Source organism: Mus musculus, chromosome 5 (genome assembly GCF_000001635.26).
Source record: "Mus musculus strain C57BL/6J chromosome 5, GRCm38.p6 C57BL/6J".
In the NCBI taxonomy this organism is placed as follows: domain Eukaryota; kingdom Metazoa; phylum Chordata; class Mammalia; order Rodentia; family Muridae; genus Mus; species Mus musculus.
The window spans coordinates 126,693,394-126,715,174 of record NC_000071.6 but is presented as its reverse complement, the minus strand read 5'-3'; the positions used below and the strand labels follow the sequence as shown (position 1 = coordinate 126,715,174).

General features: G+C 44.0%; 2 long non-coding RNA genes across 4 annotated transcripts in view; both read right to left on the bottom strand.

The window, feature by feature from the left end:
- 1700081B01Rik overlaps positions 1–8,573 on the bottom strand; it is a 43,165-nt gene extending 34,592 nt beyond the window's left edge. For both annotated transcript variants that reach the window (XR_377078.3, XR_377079.2), the window contains exon 1: positions 8,051–8,573. This is a non-coding gene — a long non-coding RNA (RIKEN cDNA 1700081B01 gene). The remainder of the gene's footprint in view (positions 1–8,050) is intronic.
- Positions 8,574–8,576: 3 nt separating this feature from the next.
- Positions 8,577–20,896, bottom strand: Gm33239. 2 transcript variants are annotated; one of them, XR_868528.3, is made up of 4 exons: positions 20,349–20,896; positions 15,726–15,818; positions 12,331–12,526; positions 8,577–11,793 (listed from the first exon to the last, which is right to left on the bottom strand). It is a non-coding gene; the product is annotated as a predicted gene, 33239 (long non-coding RNA). The 2 variants fall into 2 exon arrangements; XR_003955994.1 differs by lacking the exons at positions 15,726–15,818; positions 20,349–20,896 and adding an exon at positions 15,104–15,142.
- Between the last annotated feature and the right edge of the window lie 885 nt (positions 20,897–21,781).

Here is a 21,781-nt window from a genome sequence, read left to right as displayed (position 1 = left end):
CAAAGTCCTACCTCTATCCTCCTGCCCAGCCATTGGCTGCTGGCTCTTTATTGACCAGTCAAAAAACCTTAACTGTGAGCAGGGACATGCGGAATTCCCATGTAAAGCACAAATCAAATTCCCAACAGAATTCTGTATTAGTTAAGCCTCATTTGAATGATGAGCACATGCTATTATTTATTTTCTTGGAGAGCTCTGAGGATAACAGCAAAGCTTCTCCTGCAGGAAGCCTGGTAGCTGTGGGCCTGCATCCCATCACTCGGGGGAGGGAAGAGAAGGCGAGGGTGCTATTTTAAACTCCCTGTGATTGCAGGAAACGCCCCTAACTGGAACACCATTGAGCGGCTGTCATCTGTTCTAATGAGAAAAGGCCTCGGGTCAGCCTAGCATTTCTCTATCCCCTGCAATACTGCTCTTGCTGTACATGTGAGACAGTTGAAAAATCTTCCCATCGCATCTCTCCAAATCATGTGCTCTTGGTCTGTTGTGAAGCCTGGCAGAACAACGGGGATCTTGGATTGTATGACCTTCTTACTGGGTCAGAAGGGACTCCACAGCGGGAGGGGTGGGTGCTCTTACACACGAAACACCCATACCTGCCTGATATCATCCTAGGTGTTGAAAATTCTTGGTATTGACTGTTAGTTATGGGGATTTGGACCTTATGAGACTTCACTGACCAGGCCAATGAAAGGAACTCTGCATGTGTATATTCCATCTGAGCTTGTGCAGGTGGCTGTGTGGCACCTCTCTCACATGGGATATGAAGAAATCAACCAGATTCCCATAGCCTTTCATTTTTACACAACCAAGGCATTCTTCACCAAAAGCACACATACTTCAGCCTGAATCAGAGCCCTGATGATTCAAAGTATGGAAGAAGGTGCTTGCCCATTTTGCTGCATTTGAGCCATAAGAAAACTCACCAATGCAGATGTAAAATCCAACTAAAGAAGTTAGAAATTATCTCTGGGAAGAGAGGGGGCAGGATTACCCTCTGATTCTCCATTGGTGGTGTTGTAATTTTTGAAGTTTTATGTCTTCTAAATCTATACGTAACCAAGCACATCTTCTCTAGCATAACAGAGGTTGGAACTTCACTTTAGAATCCGCTTCTCTGGGACCCTACACGCTACCTTGTGTTAGCCACTAAGTATCAAATAGCAACCAGAGAAATGGGTTACATGTCAAAATGCCTCGCAGCAGGCTGACTTAGGGTTGACCCAGGATTCTCTCATGTCTCTATGGACACAGACTTCCTCCCTTTTACAGCCTGGACATATGAGATCACCTCCATCCCCTGCTCCTGACAGACTCACACTACTCCCTGGCTCTCTGACAGATGCAGCTCTGGCTGGCGGAAGAGAAAATGCTGCTGTGTGAAGGAGGAGGCTGAGGTGTTGGTCTTCCATCTCTGGTCCAGAGAGAAAGGTGCCATCTGCAGAATTAAGGAATATGATGTTTGGCCCCTGCATCCCTGTGGGATGAGTCCTTGAGACTTCCATGGCCCTAGGAAGCAATCTCATGAGTGCTATTTATAGATGAGGAGTTTGAGGTGTGGAAAGGTTGGACCACTGTCTCAGTCAGGGTTTCTATTCCTGTACAAGCATCATGACCAAGAAGCAAGTTGGGGAGGAAAGGGTCTATTCAGCTTACACTTCCACACTGCTGTTCATCACCAAGGAAGTCAGGGCTGGAACTCAAGCAGGTCAGGAAGCAGGAGCTGATGCAGAGGCCATGGAGGGATGTTCTTTACTGGCTTGCTTCTCCTGACTTGCTCAGCCTGCTCTCTTATAGAACCCAAGACTACCAGCCCAGGGATGGCACCAACCACAAGGGGCCCTCCACGATTGATCACTAATTGAGAGAAATGCCTTACAGCTGGATCTCATAGAGGCATTTCCTCAACGGAAGCTCCTTTCTCTGTGATAACTCAAGCCAGTGTCAATCTGACACACAAAATCAGCCAGTACAGCCACATGTGTTTTTTAATCAGGAGCCCTAATTCTGGGTCTGTAGTTCTCAAACTATCAAGTCCTGTGGGAGGGGTCATTCCAGGAATGTCATAAAGAACAACATTTGATTCTGGCCCCTGAGGTATGAGCATGGCTGAGCTGAGCTGGGAGCCCCATGCACCAACAGCTCTGCTCTCAGGATAGTAGGGGCACCAGGCATATGAGGTCAGGGAGTCTGCACTGTTCCACCTAACCTGATGCCTGCTTCCCCCAAGAGCTTCCCATCCATGAAGGTACCACAGTCACACCTTGTGATTTTCATCACCCAGCAATGAAATAGGCAATGACTTCAATGGAGCAGGGTTCCATCAGCCCTGGGAGATGGATCCTCAACTCTCTAGAAGCACCATCTTTTTGTGGTTCCAAATCCCATCAACCCATCCGTTTAGCTGCCTGGTAAAGGGTTCATGATAACAGAGAGTCCATAGTATAAGCTCATCAACTAAGTATTTGGGAAGATGATCACAATTCACAGTATTAAACAGGAGTAAAATAGAAGAAAAGGAAGGGCTGAAGGGATGGCTCAATGGTTAAGAGCACTGATTGTTCTTGAAAAGGACCCAGGTTTGAGTCCCAGCTCCCACATGGTGGCTCACAACCATTTGTAGTGTCAGTTCTTGGGGGTCTGATGCCCTCTTCTGGCTTCCATGGGCATATCACACCTAAGGTGGGCTTATACATATGCAGGCAAACCCCCCCCCCCTCACACACACAAAAGTAAAATAGATCTTCAAAAAAGAGTAAAAATAAATGGAAACATCTTAAGGGAAAAAATAAATAAATGTTCAAGGAAACATAAAAACACAACCCTTTTTTATTAACCCTGAAGGATAATGATGACAAACTATTATTAATATTTGAAAGGGTGACCTTTCAATGTACAACCTTGTTTCCATTATATTATTATTTCTATGGTAAAATCATGTTCGTTTCATAATTTAATTTAAACTTGACAGTCTTCAATTCTTCTTATTTACTCAGCATTGAAAGGATTGAACTGAACTTCCGAGCAACCAGCGGTGTTTTCTGTGTAAAGCAGATATGGGGTCTTTGCAAAGAGAAGTGCCTCATCTATCCTTATGAACTGACCAGCACCTGTCACCTGGCTCCAAAGGATACATTATCTCTCTTTTATAGGAAGTCTTTGATGTGAAAATAGCAGAAGAAACTTACTGCCGTAGTCTGTTCAGATGCCTGTGATAAAATGCTGCCCTAGTTAGGTTTCTGTTACCATGATAATCACCATGACCAAAAGCAACTTGGGGAGGAAGTTACAACTTACATTCACCACTGAGAGAAGCCAGGGCAAGAACTCAAGGCAGGAACTGAAACAGAGGTCATGAAGGGATGGTCTTTATCGGCAACTCCCCTTGACTTTCTCAGCCTGCCTTCTTAAAGAACCCAGGCCCAGTACCCCAGTGATGGTTCTGCATACAGTGTTCTGAGCTCTCTCATTAACCTAGAAAAGGCACCAAGAGGACAATATGAGAGAGGACTTTTCTCAACTGAAGTTCCTTCTTTTCAGATGACTCTAGTTTGTGTCATGTTGACAAAACAAACAAAAAATGTAAAACTAACCAGCACACTCACCGTTAACAAAGTAGCTTAAACACAGAGAATATGTTACCTATAATTCTGGAAGCTGGGCATCTGAGATGCAGCCTGTTCTAGGGTTAATTAGAACTATTTCCCACTCGTGGGTGTCAATTTTTTCACTAACACCTCACAAAGCAGAAGGGACTCTCCAATACCTCCTTTAAGACCACCAAACTCATCAGGCCCTTTTCGTGGTACACTACCCAGAATCAGGACTTCTTAAATTCTTATTTTCACCCAAGATTCTGTATGGGAAGCCAGTGCTGTCTGATTCAAAGATGATCTAGTAAATGTGTGTAAGTAAACACTTTGACTTCACAATGGGAAGGATGGGGGACATAATTGAAAAGGAAATACAATTTCTCACTCTGTGATTGTGTGCACAAATGTCCTGTCTGGCATAGCCCAAAATCACACCACAAGCCCATTCCATGATGCCCACATTTAGATAAGTACTGCCAGTGTGTAGGGAGGGGAACTGACATTATCATGACACTGAGTGTTTTAATTGAAGGAGGAGGAGGAGGGAGAGGAGGAGGAGGAGGAGAAGAAGAACAAGAACAAGAACAAGAAGATCAAGAAGAACAAGAACAAGAAGAACAAGAAGATTTCATAAGGATGTGCAGAGTTGTAGCGTTAGAGAAAAAGGATCTACACATGAATCACACACACACAAGCTCACACAACTCATGGCTTCTGATAGCTTAATACACTTTAACATGTGCTATTTACTTACTTACTTACTATTTACTTATTTATTTACTTCATGTGTGTATGGATGTGTGCACATATCAAGGTCAGGGTACCAATGCAGGAGCTGCTGCTCCTCCTCCACTGTATGGATTCTGGGATTCAAACTCAACTCACATGGCTTATGCGCAAGCACCTAAGCTATGCAACCTTCCCACCCCTCTTCTGCTCTTCAGTGTCAATTTTTAAGTCACGAAATAGTCTAGTCATGATACTTAGAATATTTACTTAATTTCAGAAACCAAGATAATACAAAGGCAATCAGCTAGACTCTATGAACGATGCCAAGACTGTATTATAAGAATGTCGAACAATTAGTATTAACCAAAAATCCCATCACGGCTATGAGTTTTGTTGGCAGCACCATGGTGAAAATATCTTCTTATTAATAAGGTGTTGCTTAGTCTCTCTTAATTATACAATGCTGATATTTTCCCTCCTTGTCACAACTTTTATAATGCTATTTATTAAAATGTCTCTTTTAATTAAATATAAATACATGTGTTTTTAAAAGAATACAGTGCAGGGGGCAGGGGAAACGTTTCATCTGCAACCAAGTGAAAAGCAATTCAGTCTATACAGTGCTTGTCATGTGTTTCAACTGTGATGAAATGTGAATACCTAACAATTCACAGTCCATCAATATGGGGAAGTCTGGGTAAGAACTCAAAGGCAGGAACCTGCAAGCAGGAACCCAAACAGAGAATGTTGCTTGCTGGCTCTCCATGTCTTGTTCAGCCTGCTTTCTCATGCTACCCAAGACTACCTGCCCAGGGTTGGCACCATCCACAGTGGTCTTGGCCCTCCCATATCAATCACCAATAAAGTCAATGTCCTATAGATGGATCTGATGAAAGAATTTTCTTAATTGAGGTTTCCTCTTCCCTGATGATGCTAATTCATATCAATTTGTCAAAAACTCACCAGTGCACGATTGAAACCTGAAGACCCAAGTTCAATTCCCAGAGCCCACATCTCAAAGCATGAACAGCAGGCATGGTGATGCAGGGGTGTAACCTCAGAGTTGGTAACGTCTCTAGAGACAGAAAGAGCCCTGGGGATCATAGACTAACAGCTTACCCTAATCAGTGAGATCCAAGACAATGAAAGACCTTATTCCAAAAAAAAAACCAATGTGGATGGTGTCTGAAGAACAATAGCTAAGGTTAATCTCTGGCCTCCAAGTAAACCTACACACACATATGAAAATGACACACATATACAAGTGTGTACTTGCACACACAAAGGGATATGACACACAAGTGTATTCACATACAAGAAAGAAAAGGAAATAAACTCAACAAAAGGAAACCACTCCCTTGCATCTGGCACCTACATCCTGCTTCCTACTGGTTATAAAGGAGGCTAAGAAGGACCAGTGGGGTGAAGAAGATGGATGGTGATGCTCTGCTTGCCATCATTGAAGATGTCCAATGAGCTTCAGATAGGAGCTGCACACAAGTGCATCAGATGCTAATCCAGATGCAGCCGCATCTTCTGAAGACTGTCCATGCAATTCTGGAACTATGCACCACCACTCCTGTACCACTGGGTACTGGCAGAGGTGGGGCAATGCCAGCTCCAGGCACTCTGTCAAGGCAGCTGATTCATCCTCCCAAGACAGTGGTTGGTCAAGGCAAGGGACAAGGACCTATTTCTGTTTCTGGCCCGCTATCCTCCTGGTATACACAGTGAGTGCTTAAGCTGGGCAGTGTTCTTGCTACAGGACCACAGGCTTCTTGAGAAAATCTGGGTGCTGAAGATGGAGGATTGGGAAGATGGGAGGGTTCTGAGGCCTTCATGACTTCTCTGAGTTTCTGGACTGAGCTCACATCTAAATACCTTATTGAGTATCATGTTTATGGTTAAAGAAGGGTTTGGTTATAATGTGTTGCTTGTTTGCCTCTGAAGGTGCATACAGCAGTGCAGCTTTAAGCCCTACATAGCTGCCTAGATCATGCATATTAAATCCAGGATTCTCTCTTTCTGTAGAACATCAACAGAGGGGCATGAAACACAGTAGACAATTAAAATAGCAGGAAAAATGCGAAGGGGGGAAAAGTAACTTTCCCTAGTTTTTGTTTGTTTGGTTGGTTTTGGTTTTTTGTTTTTGGTTTTGTTTTGTTGTTGTGTTTTGGTTTTGGTTTTTTTTTTTTTTTTTTTTTTTTTTTTTTTACTTTCTTAGTTACTAATGTTTCATGTTTAAGTCAATAGATTTTAAGAAAAGACACAGATGGGACTAGAGAGATGGCTCAGGGGTTAAGAGTACTGGATGTTCTTCCAGAGGACCTGTGTTCGATTCCCAGCACTCACATGGTGGCTAATGACCATCCATCTGTAACTCCAGCTTCAGGGAATCTGATGCCCTCTTCTGGCCTCCAAGGGCACTGCATTCATGTGACGCAGACACATTCAGGCAAACACTCATACACATAAAATGAAGTAAATTCAGAAGAAGAAAAGATGCAGAATTATTTTGAAAAGTGAACTATAAATTGTTTACCCCGAAGAGGGAATGTAACAAACTTTCTTGTGATTTTTTTTTAAAGGCCAGTAAATGAAATGGCTCTCATGTCCCGTTCATGTGGGCCTACTGATCCATATAAGCTAGCTGCTTCCTTCTCTCCAAATTGTCACTTGTAGCTGGAGAGGAGTGAGGCCATGGTACATGCTAGAGCCTCTCACCAGTGGAAATGCAAGGAGGGATGCTTTATAGCTAGCCCATGTCTCAGGGCTTTCTGCTTAGAAAAGCAAGGCAAGGGAGGGCACATATATGGAGTAAAGTCACAGTACTGAAAGAACTGAAGTCTGGTCCTGAGAACATGGAGATCATGGTTGAGGGATTTTGAGATCCTCCTGTGAAAACTGCCAATGTTCCTGGGATCCCATGAAAGAGGAGAGATGATGAGTCCCCACTGGAGTTCAGCCAGGCTGTGGTAACTGTGACACCTTCTAATACAGTCTGCTCTGGGCTGAGTCTAATCAATGAGCATTCAGGGGATCGATCACTGAATGCAACCTAAGCGGGAAGGAGCGCAGTAGAGACAGAGGAGATATGGGGCTGTGTGTGTTGGTGCTGTGGGCACCACAGACCTGCCCATGTCATCAACATTGTGGGGGCATGTGGGCTAGCCCTCAGCACAGATGGAAAGTGCATGCAGCTGGAGGGCGGGGCTAATCAGTGAATCCCAGGCTACTGAATGACATGAGATACTGTGGTGAGTCTTCAGTGGGAAGGCTCTGAGCTACCTTCTACTCCTCTACTGTTCCCATGCTAGGCAGACACAAGCAGGTCCAATGCTCTGGCCTGTCCAAACTGGGACAAATGAATATATATATATATATATATATATATATATATGTGTGTGTGTGTGTGTGTGTGTGTATATATATATATGTATATTATATATGCATATATCTATATTATATATCTGTATTATATATTTGCATATATGTATATGTATATTTGTAAAACTGTATAGGTCTGAGAAGCGGGACTCAAGAACACCTGGCTAGGAAGCAGGAAAGACGGAAACAGTTGAAAGCGACCTGAGGGAGGTTTTCTTAGAAGGTTTCTGAAATCTTCATGGGTGTCTTGTGTCTGGAAGGACACATTTAATCAAAGGGACAGGGGAGAGGAATCAGACCGGGATTGGGGCACATGTGCTCCCTCCCCTGGGACATCTTACCCTGGAGGTTTTGGTTCTCACTCCATTCACGACAGAGCACTGGTCCTATCTAAACTTAGGCCATTCTGTCAAGGGTTGCTGGATCCTCAGTGGGTCCTTCTACACTCCAGGGGCCTCGTACAACACCCTCAGGGTGCTACCAAAATAGTCTCAATTCTGGTGTGCCTTGGCTTTAGAAAGGCTGGGTTCTCCTCCTCAGCCCAGCCTCCTTGGTGGTGCATCCTGGTTGCCAGGCACCCATCTACATGTGAAATAGAACACTCTGTGGGGTTCTACCCCATCTGTTCTACTCAGAAGGGCATTAACAGCTAGGGTGCTGTGACAGCCAGGCTTGGACCTCAGGGTGGGCTTGTTCCCTGCCACACGCCAGTGCCTGTTTTCTCTGAGGAAGAAAGGTCTTCCGTGGTGTCTGAGGGCTTCAGACAGGTCTGGGCTACTCTAGGAGACTGGTTAAGTGTTACTGTAATACTTGTCAGAGTAAGTCAGTTGACCGTAAGGAGGAAACTGGAATTAACGTGTTTTAATTTGTATTATTTCTCAAATTAATGGAGTCTGTGACAAACAGTGTTGATCACACGTGTCTAAAGATAACTGAAATTACCCCTAGCCTTTTGAACAACGGGGAAACAGTAAATTTGCAGCAAACCAACAGACCATCTTATTTCTACTTTTTTTTTTAGACTAAAAAGACTAAGCCTGGTGCTCAACTGTAATCCCAGCACTCTGGAGGTGGAGGCGGAAACTCCCAAGGGTTCAAGGTCCTTTTAACTGTATGAGTTCAAAACCAGCTTGGCATATGTGAGATCCCGTCTTAAGCAAAGAAACAAACAAAAGCACTAAAGGTGGAGAGAAGGAGATGGAGAGTCTCGTGGACTTTCACTCAAAGTATGTTTGTGGCTCACAGGCAAATGTGACTGTAGCGGTCAGAAAGTGTCAGAGTCCTCATTCTGCACCTCCTTGAGTCAAACACAGGGCTCTTGAAAACTCAGCTCGAAAGAGTGAAGAACGGGAAACCGTGGTGACAGATGGAGAAGTTTTACTGCAGCTTGGGAACAGTTGGAGCCCCCGTTCATCATCAGCTTCCAGGCTGAAGGAAAAACCTGTCCGTTGAGAGCAGCCATGTTCACAGGTCTGGGATGCATCCCACTGACAGACCATGGCAGCCCCCGGTTGTCAGCTGCCTACAGCACGTGATGCTCACCCCTGGACTCCTCCGTGACGGTGGCATAAAGGCAGCTGTAGCTTAGATATAAAGGGTGTGAATACAGAAAACGGGGCTGGCCTGGATGCTCACTTTCAGAATGACCAAGCACTCCACAGTTAGAACTTGGGGCAGGGAAGGATAGAATTCATAGGGTTTGAAAGCAAAGGGGCCTAAATGTTGGGGACCCAGAAGAGTACCAGGAAGGGGGAGGGCAGCGGAGGGATCGGGATTAAATAAAAATAATCAAATACAATGGCACAGATGTGTAAAAAACAAAACAAAACAAAACAAAACCCAGCATAGCAAAGTCCTTTACATTTTTACTAAGTTAAAAAGAATTCATGACAAAATGCCATGCAGGAGGTACAAGTCTGTTACCCTCCTGCGCACTTGCGCAGTGATGACTGTTACCCCGCACTTGCTCGGTGAGGGAAGCAGGAGTGTGAAGGCATGAAGCAGGCTCTAGCTACAAGGTGAGAGACTCTATTGAGAATGCAATAGAAATAAATAAAGGACGAAAAGCAGACGCACAGCGGGACCCCGATGTTCAGCAGAATCTCCACAGGCCTCCTGCACCAGCTTGAGGCTCCCTATGGCGACAATCACAAGTTTCAGTTTGTTCTGACCTGAGTCCTCGGCCAAGGGATTTCCCTGTGTGAAACCGTGTAGTTCTAACACCGCCTTTGTGCAAAGGGACCCTCGTTGATGGGGAAGCCAAGGGACTGATAGACACAGAGAGAAGTGGAGCAGAAGGTGAGGTGCGTGAGGAAACAGACTCACATCTGCACAGGAATACACAGAGGAAGCTGCCTGCTGCCGAGCCGTGATCGGAAGCTGGGCAAGAAGCAGATCCTCTGGTACAGTTTAGAGGATCTACAAGCTACAGGGGTTGATGACCACCTACATCCAGAACAGTTCCCTTAGATGGCAGTGTTGGGAACAGGATGAACTGAGACGCAATGAATGAGAAAGCCAGACCGCAAATGCTGCTGTTTGTAAACTGTTAGTGATGTAAGCAGGAGGCTCGGAGTTGAAGCCCCAGGACCCATAGTTTTAGTTACTTTTCTATTACTGCGATATCACACAATGATCAAGGCAACTTATAGGACAAAATGGTTATTTGGGCTTATGGTTCCAAAGTCCGTCCTGACAGGAAGGCATGGCAACCAGCAGCAGGCATGGTGACTGGAGTGGAAAGTTGAGAGCTCCCGCCCTCAGCTGCAAGCATGAAGTCGAGAATGAATTGAAAGTTGTGTGCGGCCCTAACCTCCCAAACCCAGGTCCAGTAACATACTTCCTACAGCAAGGCTACATCTCCCTATAACCTCTCCAATCAGTTCTATCAACTGGGCACCAAGTATTTAAATACCCCAGCCTATGGGGCAATACTTCTCATTCATCCCCCCCCCCCCCAAGTAAACAAAGAAACAAAAGTTAGAATCTAAGGGTAGTGGCTTGGTTATAATTATAATCCTAGATCCGGAGAAGAAAAAGTCAGGGGGATGCTTAGAGATCACTGGCCAGCCCAATTAACCTAATCGTCAAGCCCCAGGTGCAAATGAGAGATAGACCCTAGTTCCTGAGGAAGGACACCTGTCTTCACATGGGTGCACATACATGTGTACACACACACACACACACACAGAAGTTTAAAAGTCTGAGCCTCTGCATAAGAAAAACAAGCGGCAGCCACAGCACCCAGAATCCTCCTCCCAGGCTCGCTCGCTGGCTTTTTTATTGGTAAAACCATCAGTCTTGTTAGCTTTGGCAACACAGTCCTGATGACCGGGCGTGTTTTCAGTGTTGTTATTATTCTAACATAATCACTATTGGAGGCATCTGTTGTTAAACACAGTACTGTGTGCACAGTCTTGGTTGATTGGTTTCTGTTAATTGCATCCATAAATTATGCATTAAAGTGGAGGCTGAAGCCCAGGGAGTGTAGCAGGCACGGGGGAATACTGAACCAGCCATCTCTGTAGGAAGTGGCAAGAACTCAGACCCTCCATTTTTCTCTTTCTCTGACTGGTTCCCTCTCCTTTCATTTGTGTGCTCTTTATATTTCCAAAACCAGTAGACGTCATAGAGAATGAATGACTTATGGGGGAATCCAGGAAGACATTTCCCAGCCATTCCCCATGCATCTGTGCATCTGTCCTTAACCCAGGGTGAGGCAGGACCACTGTTTACACTGTACTTAGAGACCTGCTCTGCACTGGGCTCTTCAGGACAGACTACACAGGTAGAGTTTTGGCACATCCTTATGATGCCGTTGGAAGGAACCAGCTGACCCCAAATCATTGGCCATAGATATTTTCTTATTGACTGAAGTTCCTTGCAAGGCCAACCTCAAGCAGGGTGCTCCACACAAAACATCTCCTGGTACTTAGAAGTAGACTGACTGAAGCTCCCTTTACCCTTACGAGTGTCTCCATTCTTCCCACTTGAACATCTTTCCTTCAATGGCTCCTCCTTGAGCACCATGGGACCCTCCAGACTCTGAAGCTGCTGTCAACAGGTGGTCAAGAATCTTGACATCCTTTGGTAAAAAATATTAAAATCCAGGCTCAGGGCTTCTTCCCTGCCTTGGACCATTTATGTTCCCAGATGAAACACACACACACAGCCTTTATATTTTTAACATGCATTAGGCAGCACAATAGCTGGGCAGCTGCCTACCCTCCACGCTGTTAGAATCTTCTTTCCTATCGATAACCTAAAGCTATTGGATTACCGCGTTCCATCTGGGCCACTCTTAACCCAATTGGCCAGCCCTTGGAGCCACATTCTCTTGGCTCTTAGCCCATGGTAGCCCTCCTTCTCCTTCTTGGACATTCTTTTTTCCATGGTGGCTTCTCTCTCCCCATCCTTGTGGTCCTCTCCCTCCAACTGGGAAACCTCAACCCCACCTATAACTCTTCTGTCCAGTTAGAGGCTGTTGGCATCTTTATTCACTTGGGGGCAGGGTCCCAGGGCTACTTGCAGATTCCAGGTCTTGGGAGCCCACATTTAGGATTTTAAAAAGGCAGTAAAAGACGAATCACAACAACATCCCGATACCCAGTTTGCAACTTACCTGTTTCCCAGGAGCGTCCTCTTCTGGAATCCTCCTTTCTTGTGGCCATGGGTTCTCCTGCGATGGCGTCACTTCTGCATGTTCTCTATGTCTCCGTTTTTCTCCCTATCTTTGTATTGTCCAATACAGATGTGTGGGCACAGCTTGAGTCCTCTTAGCCTCCATTTATCCATCAGTGAATGGGAGATACAACAGCCTAGTGTTGACATGGTGAAGTGTGAGTGACTGAATTCAGAGCAGTGCTCAGAGGAGATCATCACCATCAAGATTAGGATAATGGGCTCCTTGGACTTTGACCCTACCGGTTACTAATGACTGCCATGTTTTCCCTGCTAGGGGTTGTTTTTTTTTTTTTTTTTTTTTTTTTTTTGAGTTTTTGTTTTGTTCAACTAAGGCATGAACATATTTTTCAATTGAGCCTCTAGAGCGAGCCTAGGTCCTACGCTTAGAAGACTGTCTTTTTCCACTGTGTGCCTGGAGACTAAGATCCTGTTGCTTTCTGTATTAGATTATCTTCTTATCACTACAACATGGAGATGTAAGGTTAGGACTCATGGTTTCAGGAGGTTGGTTCATGGTTGGTAATTCCCATGTACCCAGTTTTATCACATTGGAGGATGGAGAGACAGGGATGGAGTTGTTTGGTCACCCTTCTCCTTCTCTCCAGCCCACATGAAGCTACCACTTGCATGCAGGATAGGACTTCTCTTAACTAACCCTCTACAGAATTGCTGTTATAGAAAAGCCTACCACTGTGTTTCAATTTGTTGGGTGATTCTAAGGCAAGCCACATCCACAATGGAGATTAAACATTTCACCTTATCTTGCAGATCTGCTGGATTCTGTATCCATTCACCTAGGAGAGTGGGTGTAACACCTAAGTTACCGATGACACCCAAATCCCTGAATCTGGGTCTCTGGGCTCCATTAGACCTGCTTCTGACCACTCCTCCATCCCTGCCAACTACTGCCCCCCTCTGTACCCCCTGTAGCATCTGCCTTAGTGCTGCCATTCAATTCATTTGAATACCCACCCCCTCGCACCATTGCCCTCTCCAAAGCCACAAGACCTTACACTGAAGCAAAGACTGTGATGTAACAGACTGCATCACCCTCCATGTGTGTCCTCAGCACATGTCTGAGAGTAAAGTCCCTTCCAGATCTGCCCACAAATCTTGCTCCTAAGTTTTCTTTCTGCCCAGACTGGAGTTTTTTTGTTCTTCACATAAGATTTTTTTTTTCATCCCAGTCCCCAAATTTCCTCATCAATTCCTCATCTTATTTATATTTCATCTTAGACAAATTCTCCTGACATGGAAACTGTCCCTGTTACCCTATCATCATCATCATCATCATTATCATCATCATCATCACCACCACCACATTTGTACATGTACACGCACACACACACAAGCACAAACACACACACTGTTGGTATGACTATAATTAAAGCAACTTAAGGAAGGAAGGGTCTATTTCACTTATGATTAATTTAGCAGCTCTTGGGTCCTCAAAAAGTAGTGACTGGATAGTTTTTCTACGAAGTGTACTAACTCTCCCATGTATATAATCCTGAAAAAAAAACAAAAAACAAAAAACAAAACAAAACAAGGAATCTGGATTTCTTTTTTTTTTCTTGTTAAATCTGCACAACAATAGGTGAAAATTGAGTCTTTTTGAAATCGTTTTTTTTTTCTTTTAACCATCCTTATGTAGCTAGTTGATTCCAAATTAGACTTTAGACTCAATTATCTCTCTACTTGTGTATTCCTTTTATGTGACTAAGCACACCATTCTCATGAAACAATTTGGTGACTTTTCTCCACATTTGAGCTGATGTTTCAGATATTTAAATATTTGGAATTGCTGACTGGAAGATTCTTAACTGGTTGTCTCATAACTGTCAAATCTGTTTTCCTAGGATCAACTTTGATAACAAAGTCAACCTTAATCCTATTATAATGTCACTGCAGGCTAGTTCCTTTACTTCACAACTACTCTGATATTATAAACAACAACTAATTGTATATGACAAATCAGGTTTTAAAATACGTCAGAAAAAAAAGTCAAATAATTGTGTTAGATTTTCTTAAGCAGTGTGAGCTCTGAACACAGAAGTGCTTTGGGAAGGCTTACAAATAATTTGGTCTCCAGTAGATTGGCTTGTTCTTATGATTAATTTTTGCTAGGTTCCAATGACTTTCATTGAGATTCAACTTCCATGCCTGAATTCATCTTTCTATCACTTACACTTTGAAAAAAGTAGAGATATCTCTTTATAGAAATCACTCCTTAAGTTGGAAATGGAAGTGCATTCCTATTTACAATTCTAGCTTTCATGGGGCTGAGGCAGGATTGGCATGGGTTTGAGGACTATTAGAGTTACTATTAGGGAACAATTTTCCTCCCAGTTGAAACGTTCCACACTGCAAGGAAGCCTATTAAGGCCAAGAAAGTAGACAACTCAAAAATCTCAGGAAGTCCCTGAAACTGACAAGATGTGCAAGGCTCCTCCCTCTATAAGGTTATGCAAAAAGTGAGAACTACTGAAGAGAGGAGACTTTCCCACCTGTTGAGCTGCCTCCAAATGGTTTCAGAGTTTGTGTGTTGTCAGTCATACTGGGGTGAGCTTTGATGCAGCCACCTTCGAGCCCTTTATTTTAGAATGTGACTGTGTTGTTATATGGCCACAGCCTTTGGCCAATTCAGGGAAGTACTTCAACCTGCAAGTCTAAATCTCTGCCTAAAAAGATCATGGTATAAGCCAAATTACCCAGGAGCAAGGAGCATGAATGTACCAGAAACTTCTTTCTTTCTTTACAGGAGGCAATATACCTTTACCATCTGAGACAAGGGAAAGACCAGGATGAGAGACAGAGAGACACATAGAGAGAACAAGAGCCACATTAGATCTGAAAAACTTGATAAAAGCAAGGCTCATCCCACTTCTCTACATAGCATGTGAAGCCCCTGTAGTTAATGACTGGGGAATACCTATAACAATAAATTAAGTACCCCTATGACCCAGAGGTTAATGGTGACTTGTGTTCCCTGACATTGGGGTTGTTAGTTTCAGAGGTGGCCAGGCAGCAGATGCACAGCCTGACATTCCCTGCATGAGGTGTGGTTCCATCCTGGTTAAAACAATTATTCTTATTTTGCTCATTATTATTTAAAATGGTTCTCGGTACTGATCAGAAAGCTGAGGCTGTACAGGGAACAAACTCTACCTCGTTGTGAGAGCAGCAACCTCATTGGGTTTACTACAGAGGTCTGACTGCCTCTATGCCACATCACAGAGGCTGTGATGCTGGCCATGACCTGTAGGGGTCATGAGAATCTAGAGATTCATGTGTACTCTGTATGAGTGTGAAAAACAAGCTTTTTACTCTTACCAGTCAGAATCCAAGCTGAGTGGTTCAAACGTGGAGATGCTGATGGAGATGACTTCAAGAGGTGTAAACACGGGCTCCAGAGACCCAGGAGTGCTAGGAAGACATCACAATATCTAGTGTTCCAGATGTGTCAAGACAGCCATTCCATCTTCAGTTTTTAATACTTCTAACTCTGAAGACCACATCTCCCAAGTGAAAGGAAACAGTAAATTGGCTTACAGCATTTCTGAGTCACCCTTTTAAAATTAACCCTGTGTCTCAGTCCTGAGCCATTTTTCTCCCGGATCCTGCTAGGATACAGCTATAGATCTGTTTTGCTTCAGGGTTGGATGTTTCCAGACTGTCCAAGACCTTTCTCATTCCCATGCCAGGATAGCCAGCCTGCTGTTAGCAGGAGGTTCTAAAATCTCCTCCACTAGGCACCTCATCATCTTGTGAACTGAGTGTACCCCAGACACAGGATTCCCATCTTTGGTGCAGCATTCAAGAATGGTGAAGATGGAAACAGTGAGGTCTTTGTCACTTCTCATGCAGGAACAACAGGGCTGGAATTCAGCAACTGGAGAATCAATTCTTTCCCTGGGTGGTGAAACTGCAAAGTCACAAGGTAAAGGAGTGGGTACCTGGAAATACAGTCTGCCATCCCACAACAGACATGTGTAGTGAGCATTATACCACTATGGGGGAGTTTCTCTTACATCTGAGTTTCATCTGGGCACATCCATTTACTTCCTCAGTAGGGGAATGTGTACGGTTCATGTTACATCTTGTATTGGAATGTGTGGGCGACTCCTTGGGTTACGGGTTATGTCAGAATCTAAGTGTAGTGTACATGTATATATGAATGTGTGTGTGTTGTATATATATGTATATATGACCTTTATTGACCCAGATTATCTGCAAACATCAAAACTCACTTTTTGAAATTGTTCATTTATGAGTGGGTAAATAAACATACTTCTTAGGACTATATTATTAAACTATCAAAGATAGTTTATGTATGTGGGTTGTTTTGGTGTGTGTGTGGGGGGGGTATTTTGATGTTTTGTGGAATGTGTGTACATTTGCTTGGAAAGTTTCTTTACCCTTTTATATATTTTCTTTCTGGATATATAACTTAGATGTAGAAAAATAAGCATACCCAGTATAAGATAGGCTAGATTTTCAGCAAGGAAGCAGTGTCCTTCCATTAGCTCTAAAGCAGAAAATCAGACCTGGAGCCCCCCCCCCCCCAGTTTCCTTTCCATTCACAAACACCCCCCAAGTGCCTACTAATTTGAATTTTAACAATATAAATTACGTTGGCCTGCATTGGGTAACAAAGAAATTGGCCCCCAAAGTGGCAGTCCTGGTGGCACCAACTCAACCCCCACCTGAGCTTGGTTTTCATGGGGAATAGAAACCAAAGCATTTCCCATTTTAGTGTCTAGGTTGCGCCCTCGCTGCTGTCCCCATAGACCCCTATAAAACCCAATAAGCTTTTGTAGACAGGCCTGCCCTCTACTATCCGAGGTGGCTGGCAGTTTTTCATTAAAAACTGTTCTATTTTTATGGAATTGGCCATATTTAAGGGTCTCTTGTCACACCCCCTTACAGCCTGGTACAGAACTTTCTTCAGTGAAACAATACAGTCATATCTACAGTGTATTGATTTCTGTGACATTATGTGATTTTTTTACAGAATCCACTCACAATGCTTGTTACTCATGGTTTTGATTTCTCATTAGGAGAAAATGCCTCTGCTTCCCTGGCTATTATATGATTAGAAAACATTTGTATGGTTTTTATCTCGTACAATGTTCTTATACATAAACCCCGCTGGACTCATGAATGTATTTTTTCCAGAATATTAAATATTTATTTAGACCCCTCACATCTGGGCCCACAGCATAAATAAATACATAATTCTCCTTGAGCACTGCACATTCCCTGGGCTACACTATTTCTGAGCACTTAAGGCTAATAATATATTCATTAGATTGCAATTTTTGAGCATCACATATGCTCTGGGTAGATGTCCCTTTCAGGAAGCGGAAGTTTATCCGTGAATGCAAATGACTATTCCTGTGTACATAATCTTAAGTATGGGTCCAGTTTCGAGCAATAGTTAAGCTGAGACTGAAGGCAGCTTTCAGAGACCATGACTTCTTACCAAGGCAGAAGGGCAAGACTCTGAATGATCTTGAGGTCATACAGTTGACCACTGGGAATCACTGTCGGTGGCTGTCTCTTGGATTCGCCCTCTACAGTTTTGTGCTCACAGGACTCATTCTTTCAGGAAGGTTCCCATCCCCCAACAATGAGGTTTCCTTGCTGAGTGCCTTTCTCCCTGTTTGGTCAGCACAGCAGATGTCATCTCAAGAAGACTTGACACTCGGTAGAAGAATAAATTTCACCTCATACCTTGTTCTTCCCCCATCCTTGGGAAGATGATCATGATGAGGGATAAGAGGAGGGGAGATGAATGTTCCTTTGACTAAGGGACTCAAGCTTGAGAAAGCTTAAGGAGACAATTGCTGGAAAGTCATTGTTTAATGTTCTTGTTGTTGTTGATGATGATGGTGGTGATGCCATAGACACTGTTGGCATTTTGATAATGTTAATGGTTCTGGTGATGATGAAAATGATGATGGTCTGATGTTGGTGATAGTGGTGAATGATGCTGCTGCTGATTATGTTTGTAATGATGGTGATGGTACTGATAATGGTGTTTGTCATGATGATGGTGATCATTATATTATTGGTGATGTTGATGATTATGCTGATAATGATGGTGGTGGTGATGGTGGTGATGATCATGGTGATGCTGGTTATGATGATTTTAATGATGATGGTGGTGGTAGTGGTGGTGATGATGTTGGTGGTGATGATGACAGTGATGATGGCAGTCATGATGATCACTCTACTTGTTTTGGAACTCTTTCTCATGTATGACAATAGACACGTCACACTGAGCAGCTGGTATGATGATCATAAATTACTAAGGAAGAAATGAACTCATTACTTTCAGATAAAGACCATTTCCCCCAGTGCTTCTCTTATGGACATTCTGGACACTGGGCAGGATCTAAGTTCATTCTCCATTTCTTAATTCCCATTTAACCAACACAGACTTAACCCATACTGCAGAATACCTTGTGCCTTTTGAGTCACATCACTGAACCATTCAGGAACCTTCCCTATAATGAACCATTTAATGGTGATCATCCCACTCATTCCAACATTCTCTCTTGACTGGTATAACTGGTGTCACCAGATACATAGCTGTCAGCACTTACTCTGGCAATGTCAAGAGTCAACTGCATCATGAACAGTCCTTTATCTTAGGTTTCAGGCATCTTAGTGGTAAACTCCTTTCCTTATGGTAGGAAATAAGCCACAAATCTGAGACTAGACTTGGACCTTGAGCTCTGTCACTGATGTGCTATGTGACTTCAGGCAATCTTTAGTCCCTCTTTGGGATTCAGTGTGCATCTGATGATGTGTTTGGTTTCATTCTACAGAGTATTCTACAGAATTGCTCTCATTGCATCCTTTAACCCTGAAGTTAACACTCATTCTACTCCCCCACTTGGCTTATGGAACCACAGCCTCCTGGATTCCCATCTAGGTCTCAGTTTGTTTTGTTTTTTTTTTTTTCCATCATGCATTCTATACTATTGGCTGTCCTGTGTGTGAACTCACAGGAAGTCCCCAGTTTCCTTAAATGTACCATTTTATAGTGCTCCGTGCATTCATGCATCCCATTTTACTGATGACTCATGGAACACATCATCATCTCAATTCTGAGTTCTTTTTTTTTTGGGGGGGGGGGTTCAAGATAGGGTTTCTCTGTATAGCCCTGGCTGTCCTGGAACTCACTTTGTAGACCAGGCTAGCCTCGAACTCAGAAATCCACCTGCCTCTGCCTCCGGAGTGCTGGGATTAAAGGCGTGTGCCACCACACCATGCTTTCAATTCTGAGTTCTTGACACACCCAAATGACCACATTTTAGACGTATTTAAACACTTCATTCAGTAGTTATGGCTCATGGTTCCTCCCTACCATCCATGTCCATGCCTTTCCCACCAACCATCTCCTTCAAGTCGTTTCCAACCACCCCTGACAAACTGTGAATCCAGTACCTCTCACTATCCAGATTCACTTCTCTGCGTCTCTCCTGCTCTGCTGAGATATCGCCTCCCTCAGGGTCACAGGTGCTTTCTCTCCATTGCCTTCAAAAGCTGGACCACTTATTTTCAATTCACAGTTTAGAAGATGCCACTTTTTCAAAAACTCTCTACCTAGTCCCATCTCACTTGGGATAATAAACAAAGTCTGCCAACCATCTGTCTCCTCTTTTCCTGGTTTGTTTTCTTCCCTTCTGTCTCTCTCCCATTTACCCACCACACTCCACTAATGCTGCTTTTATTGTTTTTCTTTTATCTTGCCCTGAAAACCTCCCTACCCAGGGCAAGTGCCCTCCACTGCACCCACCACCCAAGTACTTTCTATATGCAAATTCTGCAGATCCTCCAGAGGAATGCCTAGTGATGCTGCCTGGCAATCACAATCCCCCCATATCACAGGATGCGCACACACACCTGGAGCCAGTGGGGGAGCGCATCCCATCGTCTGCTCACCTGAGAAACCCTTTTGCATCTGTGAAGCATCATTTCCCACAGACTTTGATGCTACTTTTGGCTGGAAACTCGGCGGGCATCTAAATTCTGGCTCGCTGCACTTCCTTTCAATTCCGCCCTCTCGGCCATTTATGCACTAATTGTTTAGGGAACGTGTCATTGTTCTCAGGCATTGGAGATCAAGACAGACGCATCTGCTGGGAAGCATTGACGATGAGAAGACCCAAGACCAGACCCAAAAGAGGCATCAGGGACCCTGGCTTTAAAAAACATCGGTGAACGCCAAAGCCCAGGCTTTGAGAAAAATGCAGACTTCTGTGTTGGAAAAAATAGCGTTCGTATTTCCAGCCTGCTAAAGGGACTTTGAGAGTTCTTCACAGCCGTTGATCAGGCCGAATGAAGTTTCATCACTTATCTGTTTTTCACGGTTGATTTTTCTAGAAGATTTGGGGGTTTGGTGATTGTCTCTCTTCTGAGGAATAGTTACGAAACCAGCGAGGGTAGCTCAGCTCTGTCATCCAAGCGTGCATCTCTGTGGTTTGACTATGTTTGGCTTTCTTTCTTTGTTGGCTACATCTCCACTATAATTCTTAGCTAATTTGCTGAACTAGAGGCTTTGAAGGTATGGGCCCTCTTACTTGGATGGTCTCGTGAAAACGGGAATAAATAGTCCTGAAAAGGACGCAGAGCTCCCTGGCATTTTCTGCAATGCTGATTAATTCACTAGAACTTCAATGATGTGGAGAGGCTTGGAGGTTGCAAGCCTAAAGTCACATTATCCTGTGCATCTTCAAGCATTCCTAATAGTCATTTATTGCCCTGTACCTGACCAAACACCTTCGTGGCCATAAGGTAAATTCTTTAGGATGTATAAACAGACACCTAGGTTACAACCAACCAAAGGGCTGAATGCTGTCAGAGAGCATCAAGTTCAACAGCAGAGTTTGCTCTGCTTTGCTGTAACCCACTCCCTAATGTTTCCTGCAAAGTATTTGAAAAGGGTCTTGATTCATGACTTCCATTGTTCTGTTACTGTTGGTGTACAGGCAATTCTGCTGGCCTGCTCTCAGGGACCTGGCAATTGCTTACGTCATCACCTGCCACCTGGCAGGAGCACCAAGTGTTGTGCTGCTGATAAAGAGGACCCACCTACCACCCCAGACCTTTCTCAGTTTTGGTATGCCCCATCCCCCCTTCTCCCTCCTTTTCTCTGCTCTCTCTCTCTCTCTCTGTCTGCCTGTCTGTCTACATGTCCACTTGTCTGCCTCTATCCCTTCCCCAAGTCCTCACTCCTCTCCCCTCCCCCAATAAGCCCACTTTACACTAGATCTGTTGCATAGGGTTCTCAGGGGTGCACCTTGGCTCAGGCCTGCCAAAGAAGGTACCCCTCACTGCATTATATTTCACAACAGTTACCATAAAGCCGTCATTAT